At 45.1% G+C, this 18,781-nt stretch overlaps 1 protein-coding gene and 1 non-coding gene across 2 annotated transcripts in view; both read left to right on the top strand.

Annotated features, from left to right (window-relative positions):
• LOC126470745 (sodium-dependent transporter bedraggled) overlaps positions 1–18,781 on the top strand; it is a 446,015-nt gene that overhangs the window by 45,483 nt on the left and 381,751 nt on the right. The window lies entirely within an intron of this gene.
• Positions 9,740–9,816, top strand: Trnat-ugu (transfer RNA threonine (anticodon UGU)). The gene has a single exon. It is a non-coding gene; the product is annotated as a tRNA-Thr (tRNA).

The following is an 18,781-nucleotide window of genomic DNA, read 5'->3' as shown; positions in this document are numbered from 1 at the left end:
ACAGACGGTGAGCTCTGCCTTCATCTCGCACACAAGGCTGACAGTATTCACCACATCCGCTAGACGCGACAAACATCGATTGTACCAACATGGACTCTCTGCCCTTCATCGCATCTGGAAGCAGCCATAACACATGTGGAATGAATCCTCCCGGTATGTACACAGAGTGCACAATGGATTCCTACGCCTCCTTGGCAACAATATCCCTAAGGGGTCCCATTATGCTCCTAACGTTGGAGCACCTAACTACTAGTAATCCCACACTCTGTGAATGACCACATCTTGCATGTCGAGGGGCCTTCTCTGCAAAAGCGCAAGCGAATGCATCTGGCTCGGGAGGTTTATTACACACAGAGAGCGGCCGATCCGGGGCCACTGGAAAGTCTTCCGCTGCCTATCACACCTCGGAACGACCTCCCACTCGACCACAGGTGAGAGGTCATCCTCAATAAGGACATTATCCGGAGCAGCGAAATCAGAGGACTGATTGGGCGACATGTGCGACGTGCTAGACGACTCTTTAATCCCCACGGCTAGCCCCCCGCAGTTATGCCCATTGGCAATAGCCTCATGTTGCATGACTGAAGCTAGCACTTTTATCGTTTCAAGCGCAGGTGACACCTGCATATAAGAAGGGTAAAAGAACGGCACCGCAATATCACAGACCAGTATCCTTAAACATCGGCAGAATTCTTGAACGAATTCTCAGTCCGAGTATAATAATTTTCCTTGAGACGGAAAAGCTTCTGTCCACGAATCAACACGGTTTTACGAGGGCTGTCCAGAAAGTAAGTTACGATCGGTCGCGAAATGGAAACGACTATGAAAATCCGATAAAGCTTTGCAAAGATGTGTTGGGCAATGTCTCTAGTATGACTCTAGGTAGAATTATGTCGCTCTTTCCATTACTCAGCTCTTAGTGAGCGCGTAAAGATGTTATAGAAAATAGTGTCTCCCGCCAAGTACAAGGGCCTGGTGAGAATTTTTCCCTGAAGCTATGCAACCAACATTACATAACTGTCGTGCGGTTTCTTCTTCAAGGCAATTCTCAGCCTAATTCTGCAGGGGCAATGAAGATGTTCCTGGTTTCAATTGGAAATGTTTGGTTACCCACAATACAGCCCGTAACTGTCTCCCACTGAGTTTCATCTCTGCTCAAACGAACGGCTGGCTAAGAGGACAACATTTTGGCACAGACAATGAGCTTTAGGCCAGCGTAGAGAATTGGCGGAAAGCACTGGCGGCTGCCTTCTATGATGAGGGTATTGGAAAGTTGGTACAACGCTACGACGAATGTCTGAGTCAGAACGGCGACAACGTAGAGAAGTAGCTGAAAGTTGTAGCTAACTGTTACAAGTGAAACATTTCTGATTTTCACTGTGATTTTCATTTCGCGATCAATCGTAACTTACTCTCTGGACAGCCCTCGTAAGCATCACTCATGCGAAATTAAGCTTACCCTCTTCTCATACGATATCCTACAAACCACAGATGAAGGACAAGAGGCAGATTTCATAATCCTAGATTCCCAAAATGCATTTGACACAGTGCCCCAATGCAGACCGTTAACGAAGGCTGTTTGCTGATCATGCTGTAGTCTTCGGGAAGATGGCATTGAGTGACTGTACGAGGGTACGAGATGACTCAGACAAAATTTCTAGTTGGTGTGATGAATGGCAACCAGGTCTAAACGTAGAAAAGTATAAATTAAGCCAGATAAGATAGGGAAACCAAACCCGTAATGTCCGAATACGGCACTAGTAGTGTGCCGCCTGACGCAGCTCGTCGATTAAATATCTGTGGGCAACATTACAAAGTAATACGAAATGGAACGAGCACGTAAGGATTGTAGTACGGAAGACGAATAGTCGACTTCGGTTTATTGGAAGAATTTTACGAAAGTGTGGTTCATCTGTAAAGGTGAACGCATACAGTACTCTAGCGCGGCCCATTTTTGAGTACTGCTCGAGCGTCGAATCAGCACCAGGTCGGACTGAAGGATGACTGCGAAGCAGTTGAAAGGCAGGATGCTTAATTTGTTACTGGTAGATTCTAACGACACGCGAATATTACGGCGATGCTTGGGGAACTCAAATGGGAATCCCTGGAGGGAAGAAGAGATTGTTTTCGAAGAACATTATTGAGAAAATTTAGAGAACCGTCATTTTAAGCTGACTGCAGAACGTCTCTACTGACACCATCGTACATTTCGCGTAAGGGCCACCAAGGTATGAGAAATTAGGGCTCGTGTGGAGGCATATAGACAGTCATTTTTCCCTCTCTCTATTTGCGAGTAGAAGAGGAAAGGAAATGACTAGTAATGGTAACGTAGGGTGGCTTGCGGATTATGTATGTAGATGCAGATCTACGCTTTAGATTTTATGTTGGATTAGATGAGTTGTATCAGTTTAACCAATTTTATGTGGAGTCCACAATTTGTAAATATGTTCGAGATTGAATGTGTGCAGACGCAAACCTATGCCTTCTTAAAACCTACCAAGATTGTTGGAAGAGGCTTATTTGTTTTCGTTTAATATGCCATAACTAAACTTAAAATGGTGATTTGTTCCGTCCAGCTTCTCTAGGGTCAGAAGCCTCTCGGGTATTCAAGTAGTTCTTGCTTTAATTGTTCTATCCTATCATACAGAATACTGGAGAAAATCTTGTATGTTCAGTCCGAAGGAGATATGTTCCGGCAATTATCTAGACTTCTGTTGTTCTTTTTATGTGCAGTTGGTTGACTGTAGCCATAGTGTAATATTCGGGGCTTTTTTCTATTATCTAGTTTTTAATAGACTCGCTGTACAGAGTCCCGACCCTCTAATAAAGCCAGCGAGAGCAGAATGTCTAGAAAATTGCTGTATTAAATTCATTATTTGTAACATCGAATTCAATAATATGGCATAACTATAAGTGATGAATCGATAAGCCTCTAAGGACCTTACTACTGCGTCGACCGCTACAATGAAGTAAATAAGAGCGCACATTATCCCTGTCCCAGTTGGGAACGGACTTGAGTCTTGAATATGGCACACAGATGCTATTGGCTCGAACATATACTTTTATTCAAAATTATAGACAAATTAGAACATTTGCAAGATGAGAGTGTTCATAACACCAGTGTGCTCGATTGTGTTGTTTAGCGAGCGGATTTTCCAAAGGCCGGGGCTTGCACACCATTTTACTCAGAGGTTCCAACTTGCTCTGATTAGACAGGTGTATCGACCTGACTGCCCTCTGTTTTCGATAGACCTTTTTGATATATGCGGATATAAAAACCTTCATGAAATATCGTATTTGTTTGTTAAAAAACTTAGTAAAATACAAATAGATTTAATTTTCTGATGGGATGAAACTGTTACAAGGGTATGGAAAGATTTGAACATCGCGACTGAATTTAAAGTAACAGGGTTATTGTTAGTTTTAACTTGTTACGACTCAAAGATAATCTCCATTTCCATATAGTGAAAACAGGTCTTTGCTTCTCCGCTTTTCTAAACAACTACTACACATCTACAACAGGCGATGATGAATGGCTTGGGTTTGAAGACCAGACCTTTGGATTTGAAGCATGGCACCTAACTATTGAGACACCGAGCCACACAGCTTGCCTTTATCCAGACATAAAAGTAGTGTTCTCTGAAACTTTCTGACAGATCACAATTGTGTTCCGAACTCAGCAGCAGCGAGTACTGTTTGTATAAAGCGTTTATTTTGCATTTTGTTTACGACCTTCCACTAAGGAAGGGATTCTATTTGTGTTTATCTGCTCTGCATAGTAACTAACAGTTCTTGATAAAACTTTACGTAGTTTTCGTGTTAGATTTCTTAGTGTTTTCTTGATCGTTTAGAACAGAAAGCGCCCTAAAACCGTCTTTTGTTTGTTTCGCGGCCGTTAGCCACTAGTCACTTGAATCAGCAGTTGTCTTGTGACAGCCAGAGCGAGAGCACCAGCAGCAGCGAGTACTGTTTGTATAAAGCGTTTTTGTACTTATTTGCTGCGCTTAGCTTTTAAATAGTTTTTCTGGGAAAACCTAGCGTAGTTTTCGCGTCTCGTATTTCAGTGAGTGTTTCTTGATTATCAGAGTAGCTCATCAGAAGATTATCTTGGGAATTTGTCACCGTATAGAGTAGGGTAAACATAGTCATGTGTAGGGACTGTGGTTGTTGTGAGCGGACGCAAGGAGAATTGGCCACTCTTCGGGGGCAGGTGGAGGCTTTGTCTGTTAGGCTCATCGAGCTCGAGGCGCAGGCGTCGGCTCGTAGTGGCGTTGGGGCAACTGTGGTGAGACCTATGCCTACTTCGGTGGCCTTGGAATCACATGGAACCCCTGATGTCGCTGCGTCTTCCGGCAGTGAGCATCTTACCGGTCAGCCATCACTCCAGGGTGAATGGCGGACAGTGGTGGGCTCGCGCGTGCCTGGCCGAAAGGCGAAGGTGGGATCTGGCCGCGTGGCAGCTGCCTTACCCCTTTCCAACAGGTACGGGGTGCTTCCTAGTGGTGATGACATCGTTTCCGAGCCACCACAGGATGCCTCGCCTGTTGGGCCAGTGGCCGATTCTCCGGCAAGGTCCCGACAGTCACAGAGGGCGGGCCTATTAGTTATAGGGAGCTCCAACGTTAGGCGGGTTATGGAGCCCCTTAGGAAAAAAGCGGGTAGGGCGGGGAAGAATGCCAGTGTGCACTCGGTGTGCTTGCCGGGGGGTCTCGTCCGTAATGTGGAGGAGGCCCTTCCGGCAGCTATTGAACGCACTGGGTGTGACCGGCTGCAGATAGTAGCACATGTCGGAACGAATGACGCCTGCCGCTTTGGTTCTGAGGCCATCCTTGGTTCCTTCCGGCGGCTGGCTGATTTGGTGAAGACAACCAGCATCGCACGCGGAGTGCAAGCTGAGCTTAATATCTGCAGCATAGTGCCCAGAGTCGATCGCGGTCCTCTGGTTTGGAGCCGTGTGGAGGGTCTAAACCAGAGGCTCAGACGACTCTGCGACTATAATGGTTGCAAATTCATCGACCTCCGTTATTGGGTGGAGAACTGTAGGGCCCCCCTAGACAGGTCAGGCGTGCACTACACACCGGAAGCAGCTACTAGGGTAGCAGAGTACGTGTGGCGTGCACACGGGGGTTTTTTAGGTTAGAGGGACCCCCCCTTGGGCGAAACGATAAAATACCTGACGGCTTACCAGAGAGGACATTATCATCGTTGATAAAGAACGTCCGTCCTCAGAGACCAAAAACAGGAAAAGTTAACGTAATATTGGTAAACTGCAGGAGTATCCAGGGCAAGGTTCCTGAATTAGTATCTCTTATTGAAGGAAATAGTGCGCATATAGCATTAGGAACGGAAAGTTGGTTAAAACCGGAAGTGAACAGTAACGAAATCCTAGACACAGAATGGAATATATACCGCAAGGATAGGATAAACGCCAATGGTGGAGGAGTATTTATAGCAGTAAAGAATTCAATAATATCCAGTGAAGTTATTAGCGAATGCGAATGTGAAATAATCTGGGTTAAGTTAAGTATCAAAGGTGGGTCAGATATGATAGTCGGATGCTTCTATAGATCACCTGCATCAGCAACCGTAGTAGTTGAGCGCCTCAGAGAGAACCTGCAGAACGTCGTGAAGAAGTTTCGTGATCATACTATTGTATTAGGGGGAGACTTCAATCTACCAGGTATAGAATGGGATAGTCACACAATCAGAACTGGAGCCAGGGACAGAGACTCTTGTGACATTATCCTGACTGCCTTGTCCGAGAATTACTTCGAGCAGATAGTTAGAGAACCAACTCGTGAAGCTAACGTTTTAGACCTCATAGCAACAAATAGACCGGAACTTTTCGACTCCGTGAATGTAGAAGAGGGTATCAGTGATCATAAGTCAGTGGTTGCATCAATGACTACAAGTGTAATAAGAAATGCCAAGAAAGGAAGGAAAATATATTTGCTTAACAAGAGTGATAGGGCACAAATCGCAGAATATCTGAGTGACCATCATCAAACGTTCATTTCTGAGGAAGAGGATGTGGAACAAAAATGGAAAAAATTCAGAAACATCGTCCAGTACGCCTTAGATAAGTTCGTACCGACTAAGGTCCAAAGCGAGGGGAAAGATCCACCGTGGTATAACAATCATGTACGAAAGGTACTACGGAAACAAAGAAAGCTTCATCATAGGTTTAAGAGTAGTCGAATCATAGCTGATAAGGAAAAGCTGAACGAAGCGAAAAAGAGCGTAAAGAGAGCAATGAGAGAAGCATTCAACGAATTCGAACATAAAACATTGGCAAACAATCTAAACAAGAACCCTAAAAAGTTTTGGTCATATGTAAAATCGGTAAGCGGATCTAAATCCCCTATTCAGTCACTCGTTGACCACGATGGCTCCGAAACAGAGGACGACCGAAGAAAGGCAGAAATACTGAATTCAGTGTTCCGAAACTGTTTCACTGCGGAAAATCGTAACACGGTCCCTGACTTCAGCCGTCGCACGGACGCCAAAATGGAAAATATTGAAATAAACGATATCGGAATTGAAAAACAACTGCTATCACTTAGTAGCGGAAAAGCATCCGGACCAGACGAGATACCCTTAAGATTCTACAGTGATTATGCTAAAGAACTTGCCCCCTTTCTATCAGCAATTTATCGTAGATCGCTGGAAGAACGTAAAGTACCTAGCGACTGGAAGAAAGCGCAGGTCGTTCCCATTTTCAAGAAGGGTCATAAATCAGATGCGAATAATTATAGGCCTATTTCGCTTACGTCAATCTGTTGTAGAATAATGGAACATGTTTTGTGTTCTCGTATTATGACGTTCTTAGATAATACGAATCTCCTTCATCATAACCAACATGGATTCCGCAAACAGAGATCATGTGAAACTCAGCTCGCCCTATTTGCCCAAGAAATTCACAGTGCCGTAGACACTGGAGAGCAGATTGATGCCGTATTCCTGGACTTCAGGAAGGCATTTGATACGGTTCCGCACTTACGTTTAGTGAAAAAAATACGAGCTTACGGAATATCGGACCAGGTTTGTGATTGGATTCAGGATTTCCTAGAAGAAAGAACACAACATGTCATTCTTAACGGTTCAAAATCTGCAGATGTAGAGGTAATTTCGGGAGTACCGCAGGGAAGCGTGATAGGACCTTTATTGTTTACAATATACATAAATGACTTAGTTGACAACATCGGTAGCTCCGTGAGGCTATTTGCAGATGACACGGTTGTCTACAAGAAAGTAGCAACATCAGAAGACTCGTACGTACTCCAGGAGGACCTGCAGAGGATTAATGCATGGTGCGACAGCTGGCAGCTTTCCCTAAACGTAGATAAATGTAATATAATGCGCATACATAGGTGCAGAAATCCATTCCAGTACGATTATGCCATAGGTGGTAAATCATTGGAAGCGGTAACGACCGTAAAATACTTAGGAGTTACTATCCGGAGCGATCTGAAGTGGAATGATCACATAAAACAAATAGTGGGAAAAGCAGGCGCCAGGTTGAGATTCATAGGAAGAATTCTAAGAAAATGTGACTCATCGACGAAAGAAGTAGCTTACAAAACGCTTGTTCGTCCGATTCTTGAGTATTGCTCATCAGTATGGGACCCTTACCAGGTTGGATTAATAGAAGAGATAGACATGATCCAGTGGAAAGCAGCGCGATTCGTCATGGGGACATTTAGTCAGCGCGAGAGCGTTACGGAGATGCTGAACAAGCTCCAGTGGCGGACACTTCAAGAAAGGCGTTACGCAATACGGAGAGATTTATTATCGAAATTACGAGAGAGCACATTCCGGGAAGAGAAGGGCAACATATTACTACCGCCCACATATATCTCGCGTAATGATCACAACGAAAAGATCCGAGAAATTAGAGCAAATACGGAGACTTACAAGCAGCCGTTCTTCCCACGCACAATTCGTGAATGGAACAGGGAAGGGGGGATCAGATAGTGGTACAATAAGTACCCTCCGCCACACACCGTAAGGTGGCTCGCGGAGTATAGATGTAGATGTAGATGAACTCGAACTCGAAACCTTTGCCTTACGCGGACAACTGCAAGTAGAGCACTTGCCCTCGTAAGGCAAAGATTTCGATTCGAATCTCGGTGCGGCACACAGTTTTTATCTGCGAGGAAGTTTCTTATCAGCGCACACTCCGCCGAAGAGGGAAAATTTCATTCTGAAAATGCTGTTCCGTGTGGCAAGGAAAGTATACCACGATATATGGGGAAATAAACGTGGCTATTTTTAGTTTCATTTATTGACAGCCGCTAGGAGCGCCCTACTGAGCTGCATTTGCTCCAGCCTGTGGAAGGAGCTACTTTTTATTGGTCTATATATGACCAAACAAAGTATTAGTCAGTTTCATAAAAGTTCAAACGGGTCGCTTGGTGCGCTGTAGATGGTCTGCAACTGGTACCAGGTGGTGTACCGCTCATATAAGTGACGTGGTGTACGTGTCCAGTATCACGTAAGCAGTCACAGCTGTAAGGTACGTGTGTGTGGAGACGTGCAGAGTCGTGTAGAGGAGCTATCGTGCCCGTGACTGTAGCTGCCTGTTACGAGGGATACTGTAGCACCCGCAACCACGTAACACGGCGTAACAGTAGTGGTCGTTAAAACAGGGCGGGACATGCTCGTATTGCGTAACGCCCAGCGCGCTGGGAATCTCAGCCACGAGATCCAGTCCGTGCCGGATTCACGACTGTGGCGTAGGTAAATGCTGGGCTAGTCCCCAATTTCCCACCAGAAAATTCGATACACAAACATTTAAAATACGACCAAACGGGAACAAAATTTACGCAGTTGACAGAGAGGTAGCGCACACGACTGCGGCGACAGGTAGGGCATCCGGCTGCGAAGTCAAATAAAATAAAATTGCGACATAGAAGCCCGTAGTAGAGTGGACTAGCGCAAAGTAAAGCAAGACGAAGAGCTGCAGAGAGTGGCACACCTTGTCACGCACTCGCCTTCAAACCCGACAAGTACTGCTGCTGCCACTGATTCAGGTCCATCTCAATCGGTTTCCAAGTAAAGATTGAGAACAGAACTGTATGCTAGGGACATTTGAAATGGGGCTCCTCGCAGGACGTCATTGGTCGTAACAGTACATGAAGCTGCACATCTTCAGTTGGCCAAACAACGCAGAAACTGGACGGTAACCGATTGGAGAGTATGGTGTCTACCGACGAGTCGCAGTTTTGCTTCTTTTTGAAATTATATAAGGAGTCAAGTGCGCCACTTGAGCCAGCTTACTGAGGCTACCGTCAACATGAACCAGCATCAATAAAATTCTTCTGGATCTGTGATCGCGTTGTCGATATGTAAAACTTCCGAGGTTTCGGCTACTACTGCAAGTGGCCTTCCCGAGGGTATTCCTTTTGTAACAGCTATTGAAAGCCACACTTGAGGAAGGCCACTTGCAATAGTATACTTATATGGATATGGTGTCTGTTTTCTCGGACATGTCCGAAAGAACAGACACCATATCCATATAAGTATATAGTTCTGACAATACCAGCCATGACCTTCCTCTTCTGTGCGATGCACACATAGTACCCGAACTCTTACGGGATTTGGTAAGAATGTCTTCCAGGAGTAATGAGTATGTTGGGCAGGGACACTACGAATGTAATGTGTGGACATTATAAGGTGAGAATGTGGGTCTCGCGGGGGGCGTGCGCGAGATAGTCCCTGCAGTCGCACTATCCTCTGTGCCCTTGGTGGCTCAGATGGATAGAGCGTCTGCCATGTAAGCAGGAGATATCCCGGGTTCGAGTCCCGGTCAGGGCACACATTTTCACCTGTCTCCGTTGATTTATATCAACGCCCGTCAGCAGATGAAGGTATTAATATATAATTCTAATATCATACCTGCAATAGTGGCCGAAACTTCGGAAGTTTTACACATCGACAATGCGTTCACAAACCCAGAAGAATTTTATGACTGTGACAAAGGCCGTGGAAGCCTACGCTTGCACGAACCAGAATGTTTATTCCAACATACTTGGCGACCAAGTGTTGTCCTGTCTTCTAAGTCTTCATGATAAGTGTGGTGTGGACACTCCTGTCTTCCAAAATGACAGCAGCTGTGTTCGTAAGGGGCACGCATACTTGCCTGCTTTGACGAGCACTCAGACACGCTGTCGTATTGCTAAATCACTCGGTCTCGAAGTCACACAAAATGTGTGGGACTGTTCTAAACCCATTGCGAAACGTAGCAATCGACATTCCCGCATTTTGCTAGCTTCACAGAATCTAATTATCAGTGAGTGATTTCAGCTGGATTTGAAATATTGTGAAAATTACGATACTCTGAAAGAATAATTTGTGGTAAAGACTATGGGACCAAACTGCTGAGGTCTTCGGTCACTGGGCTTACACGCTACTTAATCGAACTTAAACTAACCTACGCTAAGGATACCCCACACACACACACACACACTCATGCCCGAGGGAGGACTCGAACCTCCGACGGGGGGAGACGCCCGAACCGTGGCAAGACGCCCGTAGACCGTGCGGCTAACTCAGATAGAATAGCCGAACTCACTCCAATAGGAGGATGTGTAGAACAAAGCGATTAAGATTGCAGATAAATGGTGTGACGTAGGCTCAGTAGCCCCCTCTTTCGTGTGACCAAGCAGGTCAATGTTAGGTCGCGCTCAGTCGGTGAAGAGCCGTCAAACGACGTAGAAATGCGCAAGTATGAGTCGTTATGCCTCGCCGACGTCAAAAGGCGCTGTATCAGCATGTGAATGATATCGAACGTGGCAGAATGATTAGACTTCGGGAAACGGGTTCATTATGCAGTGACACTGCCGGCCGGGGTGGCCGAGCGGTTCCAGGCGCTACAGTCAGGAACCGCGCGACCACTACGGTCGCAGGTTCGAATCCTGCCTCGGGCATGGATGTGTGTGATGTCCTTCGGTTAGTTAGGTTTAAGTAGTTCTAAGGCTAGGGGACTGATGACCTCAGATGTTAAGTCCCATAGTGCTCAGAGCAATTTGAACCATTTTTTGCAGTGACACTGCGGCTTGTACAGTGCACGTTGCTACGACAGTGGTGCGCGTGTGGAAGCAGTGGATAGAAGACGGTCGACAATGTGGCCACCGAGCGGGATGACCACCGTTTTTGCGTCTAACCGTAACCGACAGAACCGTTTCGTCCACAGTGTTGGCTCGATGTTTTTGGACATATTTGTGTCGACGGTTCGATTCCTACTGCTTAGGACCGAACTGATGTTACGCGTCGGCTTCCACTGACCAGAAAGCACCGACGCTTCAGATTACAGTGGGCATGTGAACGCCGTCACTGGCACGTTGAGTGGTTCAAATAGTTCAAATGGCTCTGAGCACTATGCGACTTAACTTCTGACGTCATCAGTCGCCTAGAACTTAGAACTAATTAAACCTAACTAACCTAAGGACATCACACACATCCATGCCCGAGGCAGGATTCGAACCTGCGACCGTAGCGGTCGCTCGGTTCCAGACTGTAGCGCTTAGAACCGCACGGGCACTCTGGCCGGCCACGTTGAGTGGTTGAATGTTGTGTTTTCCGACGAACCCCTCTTCAGCTTGTCCTACAGTAATGGCCGCGTACACATTAGACCTTACCGTGGTGAACACAGTCGGACAGACGCCACTGCTGAGCGGATAGTGGGCAAAAGCCAAGTGTGATGGTTTGGGGCACCAGTGACTAAAACATACGATCTCGCCTCGTACCTGGTGTGTGAATCTGAGCTTCAGCCGATACGTGAATGGGTTTTTGGTTCCCCAGTCACTGCCCCTCCTGCAGGCAGTTCCACACGCCAGGACAGAGCCTGGCCGCACGTATCGAGGAATGTGCGAGCCTTCTTCGAAGGATGTCGGATACCGCTGGTTCCCTGGCACGTCCGCCTGACACTTCGCCCATCTAACATGTAGAGAAGGTCTGTCGGCAAGCTTGCTCTTTGGGGTTCTCCTGTAACCACTGCCATTGTTTTGTCAACACGCTTACAAACTACGTAGCATTGTGTTCTTCTTTAGCATATCCAGCCACTCCTCGAATCCGTGACGCGACATACAGAGGCTTTGATTGCTGCCCGTGTCAGCTCCACTTCGTACTGAACACTCAGGCTCAAACTACATGTTCCTTTCGGTGATTCTAATCATTTGTAGATGTCCTGTCCCTTATCTGTGGAACAAATTTCATTGTTATCACACGTCTGTTTCATCGTTCTGCAATTTACGACGACAGTATTGTTCAAATGGTTCAAATGGCTCTGAGCACTATGGGACTTAACATCTATGGTCATCAGTCCCCTAGAACTTAGAACTACTTAAACCTAACTAACCTAAGGACATCACACAACACCCAGTCATCACGAGGCAGAGAAAATCCCTGACACCGCCGGGAATCGAACCCGGGAACCCGGGCGCAGGAAGCGAGAACGCTACCGCACGACCACGAGCTGCGGACCGACAGTATTGTACCTGAAGGAACTTGCTGATTCCCTTCCCCGCCTAACTGAAGCCATTAAGGCTAGAGTCGATGTGACATGTTATTAGCGAGGCTAGAGACGGTGTGACATGTTATTAGCGTGAACTTTTCTGGGATCGCTTCACGTGGTGATGGAGTGTGGTAGAAAGACTGGCTGTACTGGTTGTCGGAAAATGTACAGCGACTTCACTTGAGCGTGTCTCGCTTTCGGCGTCTGCTTTACGTGTATTAAGTAGAAGGCAATTCGTATCCTTAAGGAATAGTTGTGGAACCAAAATTGGGCCCCGTAGGACTCCGTTTGTCGTTTCTTTCCAGTCACTAAAATTTTTTCTCCTCCATGACATAAAAATACCGGAGAGAAAACTGTATGACGAAATGAAATGAAACGATTACATGAACACATTTACAAAATTAAATCGGAAGATTAGGTTTCAAAGACCATCGGCGAGATCCACAGAGACCTAGCGAAGTTCCGACTGGGGAAGGAAGACGGTCATATCAAATTAACCACATCTGTGTTCGGCTTTAAGAGGCTTAAGGAGTCACGGAAACCTAAATTCGAATGGCTGGATGGAGATTTAAACCCATCTGATCCAGAATAATCACTGTGCCACCTCTTTCGGTGAGTTAGTCGCAGTTAAAGCAAGTGGGCTTGTATTTATAAGTGAATATTAGGCAACCGTAAATTTCCTACCAAAGCAATTTCTTAGAAAAGACTTATATGGAGTGTACGAGAGTCCTGCTCATGTATGCGTGATCAGTCTGGGCTAACAGGGGAGATAAATCGTGTATTAAGAAGTGCAGGATGATTTCCAAGCTTTCATAGCTAGGAGAGAGTAACAGAGAAACCTGTCCTGGAACGCTCAAAGAAATATTCCGAATATCGTGTAGAAATCAGCTTCGAAAATCCTTGTAAACGATTTTCCAGGCGTAATCTGTAGATTTTATTTAGCCACTGTATGTCATTTCCTTAGAAAGGGTAACGAAAATTCAGAATAATAGCAGCGCACACAGAAGCGTGGAAGTAATCATCCTTTCTTAACCTCGAACATAAAGTGAATGGGAAGAAACACTAAGGCAGTATCCTGTACCGCGCATTGGTTCAAATGGTTCTGAGCACTATGGGACTTAACAGCTGAGGTCATCAGTCCCCTAGAACTTAGAACTACTTAAACCTAACTAACCTAAGGACATCACACACATCCATGCCCGAGGCAGGATTCGAACCTGCGACCGTAGCGGTCGCGCGGTTCCAGACTGAAGCGCCTAGAACCGCTCGGCCACTCCGGCCGGCGTACCGCGCATTCCATAGTGATTGGCAGAGCGTAGATGCTTATAGTCTAAGAAATTAAGACGATTTGTTTCCGCTTACCTTTTAAAATAAATATTTGAGATTGACATATTTGTTCTTTATTTGAAGATCTCTTACTTTAACGTAACGCCTAAAACAACGCAAGCACTGTACAATGGCTTGTGAAGTATATACGTAGATGTAAATAATCCCTCGGGACATTCATCCCGATTCTGTAGCAGGTGAAGCGCATTTCCTTCCGAGAACTGGGCATGGGTGAAGCAGATACTGATGAGACATATCCTCTCCCTTCCTAATGAGACAGTAACTGTCGAGTGTGTCTGCGTCTGTGACTGCATCGCTGACTGTGGGCTGTTGTGCTCTTTCTGCTGCTATATTGGGAGAAACAAAACTTCTTCACCGATACAGATACTGGAAAAAGCGCGGTAACAGCAAAGTCTGCAATTCGTAAGAAACTGTAGTGGTACCCGAAAAACATTCCACAAAACACCAAGAGAACCCAAACTCCACCGACATATCTCGTATATTGTTCACTGATATTTTCTAAGTATTTTCGTTCGAGGAACTACTAATCACCAGTGGCTCGTTACAGACCAGTTGCATGTCGTTTGATTTCTCACACTCATTTATTGTTGTATCTGTATTGCACTGAAAATATCTCCACAACAGTGCAAATGTCGCCGATTTGCGCTGTGTGTCTTCCTTCGAAACAATTTTTTTCCATTCACTCACGGTATTTTCTATTGCATTCTGCACTGTTCGGGTTTGTGTATTGGCACTGTTAACAGTGATATGCAGGAGTGTGTGTAGGTTGGTAGATAAGCACAACTTAATGCAATGAAACGACAGTGCTACGCTGCTCTCGCAGCGGCAGCAACGATGTTACAATTCTTTTACATGTGTCTAAAGGCTGTCACGCTTCTTTGTGTTTGGTGTTGCACGTTTTGTGATTTAATGCTACAGGCTTTTTCATTGTTGTGCAGATATTTTCTTAGCTGGCAAAACAAAATGAATAAATTGTGATGAGCCACCGGAGTTCGTGGGTGCCTTATAAAAAAATACTCGGAATGTATCCCCGAAAAACTTTCGCAATTTTGTCGCTCAAGTTCGGTTTCACCCTGTAGACGTAGATGATGGACGGCGAGAACTCAACTTATGTGTGGTGCTGTGCACGCCTCCCCCAATAAACCACGCTGGCGTGGGGGGTTGCCGCGTGGTATAAGGCGCTTGCCACGGTTCGCGCGGCTCCCCACGTCGGAGGTTCGAGTCCTCCCTCGGGCATGTGTGTGTGTGTGTGTGTGTGTGTGTGTGTGTGTGTGTGTGTGTGGGTGTTTTGTCCTTAGCGTTAGTTTAAGCTAGATTAAGAAGAGTATAAGCCTAGGAACCGAAGATGGCTCAAATGGCTCTGAGCACTATGGGACGTAACATCTAAGGTCATCAGTCCCCTAGAACTTAGAACTACTTAAACCTAACTAACCTAAGGACATCACACACATCCATGCCCGAGGCAGGATTCGAACCTGCGAACGTAGCGATCGCGCGGTTCCAGACTGAAGTGCCTAGAACCGCTCGGCCACATCGGCCGGCTAGGAACCGATACCTCTGCCGTTTGGTCCCATAGGAACTTACCACAAGATTGAAATTGAATCTACCACGCTACGCTGTCTGGGGGAAACTGGCAAGTGCGCATGCGGCTTTTTTCCTATTTCGGCGCGACTGCTACGGTCGCAGGTTCGAATCCTGCCTCGGGCATGGATGTGTGTGATGTCTCTAGGTTAGTTAGGTTTAAGTAGTTCTAAGTTCTTGGGGACTGATGACCTCAGACGTTAAGTCCAATAGTGCTCAGAGCCATTTGAACCTTTTTTCGTATTTCATATTTCTCAACAACATAGATCACGAAGAGAACTATTTTTTAGTATTATTTAATAAATTTTGGCGCACTGAAGAGACTATAAAATTTATATCTGACACAAATTGTCGGTATTTCGACAGACACAGGCAGTTTCGCAGATTTTCGTCACTCAGGTTGCCTGTAATCGTGACATATTTAGTTTTATAAATCTAAAAAAGCGTTTTGCGCACGTATGTTGGGTACAACATTGATATCATGTTTGTAATCTCATTACGAAGATGTGGAAACTCTTCCCAAGGGAAACAATATAGAACTCTTGGAGAGTTATGTCTTTTAAATGGGAATTACACTGCAGATCGACCACGTCCATCTGCGAATGCCCAGGAGTGCTTTCAACTGGAACGGCAAACAGTCTCGGAAATAGCTCAAAAACAGATGTAAGATTGGCGGTGTTACTATGATATTCCTGGAATTCTTTCAACGCCACAATGGGCTGTTCACAGTTCACATTTTTTTTAATGCCAGAGAACTTAAGGAAATATATGGTGTTCCTTGTCAGGAGTTCTTCCTTCCACAATGTGATTTTCTTTTTAAATGCGTACACTTTCATCACGTTATCAGAAATAACTTGCTTTTAGCCTTGCAATGTCCTACTGAGCGCAGTTTGCAGTCAACACTGTTTAAAATGCAAGGTTTGAAACTCTCTCTGGGTCGTCTTTATTTTCGTTCTTGTTTTCTTTCTTCCTTGAGAAATTCAACAATAGTGTGTCATAAATCTAAAACTCGTTCTAAACATGTCCTTTCACTTAACAAGCGTACTTCGGTACTTTGCTGTAATACAGAACGCCTCCACACTCTTCGTTCATACCATCAAAAACTGTTGCAACTGAAGATACATGTATGACTTCAGAAAATTTACTATTCACACTAGCAAATCGATCACGTGTTCCTTGCCTGCATATTTAACAAAAAGTACAGAACAATGAGTCTTGTAAAAATCGTCTGGCAATCGCCATGATTTTTAGCACTTTCATCGTCAACTAAATCTTTAAGTTGTTTCTGCGTGGAGTTGTAGTGCCGTTTCGTAGCAAATTTACGGTGCACGTCGATTATGCGAGTACATGATAGATATTGAGAATCCTTCTCCTCTGCGACTCCCATTCATTTTTAAAGCATTGCGGCGATACATCACTAGATTGCCTCCTTTTGTGCAAGCAGACACCAGACCTGTGAAAGTACTTTACACCAGTAACAAATGGCGAAGGATAAACCGTTTATATCACGATTATGCCGAGTCGAAGAAAGCTGTGCCGACCAATATGAGCCGCACCAAATTCTGGAAGAAAGCGGCATCGCACTGCTAAATGAAATTTCGCGATATACCGAGAAGGGCCGAGCAAACCCAAGTAGTGGCGATACAGGCAGAGCCTCTGCCCCCACGTGGGCAGCACACTGTCTTCGCGTCAAGTCTTGCCGACACTGATGTACATTAAATTCACGTTGTTGTGTCAGGAAAGGCTGCTGCTGCTGATTATGAGTTTCAATCCCATTTGTCTGTGTCTAGCGAAAATTCTGTGTGCAAATGTGAGAAAGCTTTCTGGAGGTTTGCGTAACGCGTGTCTAAGGTGGGACATGGATACTAGCCCAGTATTCACATAGTCGGATGTGGGAAACAGCCTAAAAATCACATCCAGCCTGGCCGACACAGTGGCGTTCATCATTAATCTGCTGGGCAGATTTGAACCAAGGCTGGCATACCTCCTTATCCCGAAAATAGGCGCTTTTAATGCGCACGGCTGTCCTAGCGAGTGTGAGGAAAGGTTTCTGTCCACAGGAACATGTGACAATTCCTTGATCAATAAAGCCTCATTAGATTTGTGTCCTTCAGTGAAAACGAGATAACTTCAAGTAATAAGAGAAATGGCAAACCTACGTTTCTAGCATTTGTAGACTTAGAGAAAGCTTTTGACAATGTTAACTGGAATACTTTCTTTCAAATTCTGAAGGTGGCAGGGGTAAAATACAGGGAGCGAAAGGCTATTTACAATTTGTACAGAAACCAGATGGCAGTTATAAGAGTCGAGGGGCATGAAAGGGAAGCAGTGGTTGGATAAAGGAGTGAGACAGGGTTGTAGCCTGTCCCCGATGTTATTCAATCAGTATATTGAGCAAGCAGTAAAGGAAACAAAAGAAATATCCGGAGTAGGTATTAAAATTCATGGAGAAGAAGTAAAAACTTTGAGGTTCGCCAATGACATTGCAATTCTGTCAGAGACAGCAAAGGACTTGGAAGAGCAGTTGAACGGAATGGACAGTGTCTTGAAAGGAGGATATAAGATGAACATCAACAAAAGCAAAACGAGGATAATGGAATGTAGTCAAATTAAATCGGGTGATCCTGAGGGAATTAGATTAGGAAATGAGACACTTAAAGTAGTAAAGGAGTTTTGCTATTTGGAGAGCAAAATAACTGATGATGGTCGAAGTAGAGAGGATATAAAATGTAGACTGGCAATGGCAAGGAAAGCGTTTCTGAAGAAGAGAAATTTGTTAACATCGAGTATAGATTTAAGTGTCAGGAAGTCGTTTCTGAAGTATTTGTATGGAGTGTAGCCATGTATGGAAGTGAAACATGGACGATAACTAGCTTCGACAAGAAGAGAATAGAAGCTTTCGAAATGTGGTGCTACAGAAGAATGCTGAAGATAAGGTGGGTAGATCACGTAACTAATGAGGAGGTATTGAATAGGATTGGGGAGAAGAGAAGTTTGTGGCACAACTTGACAAGAAGAAGGGATCGGTCGGTAGGACATGTTTTGAGGCATCAAGGGATCACAAATTTAGCATTGGAGGGCAGCGTGGAGGGTAAAAATCGTAGAGGGAGACCAAGAGATGAATACACTAAGCAGATTCAAAAGGATGTAGGTTGCAGTAAGTACTGGGAGATGAAGAAGCTTGCACAGGATAGAGTAGCATGGAGAGCTGCATCAAACCAGTCTCAGGACTGAAGGCCACAACAACAACAACAATAAGAGAAATAAAAAATATCAAAGGTTAGCTCCAATATCTGTCTCGTTTGAAATTTCATAATTTTCGGAAGAAATCTGAACGGA

Source organism: Schistocerca serialis, chromosome 3 (genome assembly GCF_023864345.2).
Source record: "Schistocerca serialis cubense isolate TAMUIC-IGC-003099 chromosome 3, iqSchSeri2.2, whole genome shotgun sequence".
NCBI lineage: Eukaryota > Metazoa > Arthropoda > Insecta > Orthoptera > Acrididae > Schistocerca > Schistocerca serialis.
The sequence above is the reverse complement of the archived record's forward strand: the minus strand, read 5'-3'. Positions and strand labels throughout refer to the sequence as shown.